Below are 1,791 nucleotides of genomic sequence, written 5' to 3'. Positions count from 1 at the left end.
AACAATGTCAGGCCCTTAAACTAAATCAAACAAACAAACACCTTTTATATATGAAAAACTTCTCTGCTCCAATGGACAGGGCACCTAGAAGATATGTAATTATTGGGTACATTTCATTTGCACTTGGTGTCACTCTTTTCAGCAGGATTTGTACCTTGATCTGAGCTGATTGCCTGGAACATTTCCAGCTCACCAAAATATACACAGATTCCACATGTTTATCTGACAAATGTCGCAAACCAATTTTTCCTACTCTAATTTGTATTGCATGGGAAGGCCTCTCAAGGTCTGTTCTCTTTGTGAGAGGCGGGTATGATAAGGTTGGCACCGGTCTACCAGGACTGTTCTGTAGGCAAATCAAACAGCTCTAACAGAATTTAGCAGCAACAGCTGTAAAGCCTGGGACATACCAATTAGACCAAATCGATCCTTGCAGTCTTGGAGCATATGTGAGGTCATACACCATCAATACAAGTGCTATCAAGAGTGCCTTGGGTGTTACCGGTTCACGTTCCCTTATCCGTCCACATTCTGTCAGAATCTGGTTCTCACGCCTTCCGCTCCCAGTTGGACTTTGTGGAGAACAAACTTTTTCATCGCATAAACATTAATTGATCTTAATTAGATAATTCAATTAGGGGGGAAAAAACATTAACAAATAACATCTTTACATTAAACGTTCACATTGAGCAATAACTAGAAGTGATACATGCAAACTCATTTTTCTTCTTTTATATATATATATATATATATATATATATATATATATATATATATATATATATATATATAAACATATACTGCACATAATTTTCTTTTCACAATTTTCCTTTCCAACAACAACAAAAAAAAAGGAATAAATAAAAATGTTTTCAAATGGGAATATTCCATTTCTGTACCTTTATCTGACGCCTCCTATAGTCCAATACTGAGGCACGCTGGTCTAGAAATCTACATAAAACGTAACCACAGTTTTTACTTCTTGAATACAGTTATTAAACAAACTAACTTTGGGACAACATTTGGAGAACTACTGACATCTTATTGTACAAACATCAGTTCAATATTTTGGAGAACACTATTCCCCTGTCACTACACACAAGGTCTGCAGTGGGAAAAATACAGGCCGGGCTTCAGGCCTCCCTGAGAACAGGTCTACACACACGAGCACATTGTCATACACTTCTACCGTGGGTAGTTGTATGTTCTGCAGTCGCTGGGACGGGTAATCTGGCCGGGCTGCACTTTTCACAGGTACCTTTGCTGTTTTACCTATGTCATGCCGTGCGCAGGGGCCATGCTAATCTTCTCTGTATCGTTCCAATTTTAGTATATGTGCTGCCGAAGCGAGCACCTCCAGCTCTGCTCCTTGAGATGAATAAGAAGGTGAGAGTGGTTTCTGGGTAATTTACCTTGTGCCTCGTATCCTGTTCTACACATGCTGTATGATAAAATATCTCTTTATCACAAATTTACATTGAAAACCCATGTCACATACAGATAGAACATTTCAAAAGGATGGAGTTTTATTGTTCCACATTCATCTGATAATCCAGAACACTTGTACATCCCACCCACCAGGTCCTGTAAATACCTGATTAATACAAAAACAAACAAAATATGTTACTGAAATCTGGCATAAAATAAACAATGTTCCGACAAAAATTTTATTTTTATTTTTTTATTTTTCCTTCTCCCCATCTAAATCTGTAAAGACTCATCTGTGAGTGACGTCACCTCTGCCTCCTGTGTAAATATGCTGGAGGGGGATGGTCCCTGAAGCTCATACAC

The 1,791-nt window shown here is 38.2% G+C and overlaps 1 non-coding gene across 1 annotated transcript; it reads right to left on the bottom strand.

Annotated features, from left to right (window-relative positions):
* Window positions 1-1,246: 1,246 nt before the first annotated feature.
* Window positions 1,247-1,354, bottom strand: LOC142751338 (U6 spliceosomal RNA). The gene has a single exon (XR_012882888.1). It is a non-coding gene; the product is annotated as a U6 spliceosomal RNA (small nuclear RNA).
* Between the last annotated feature and the right edge of the window lie 437 nt (window positions 1,355-1,791).

This window comes from Rhinoderma darwinii, chromosome 3 (genome assembly GCF_050947455.1).
Source record: "Rhinoderma darwinii isolate aRhiDar2 chromosome 3, aRhiDar2.hap1, whole genome shotgun sequence".
Classification (NCBI taxonomy): Eukaryota; Metazoa; Chordata; class Amphibia; order Anura; family Rhinodermatidae; genus Rhinoderma; species Rhinoderma darwinii.
This window is presented reverse-complemented; position numbering and strand designations above follow the sequence as displayed.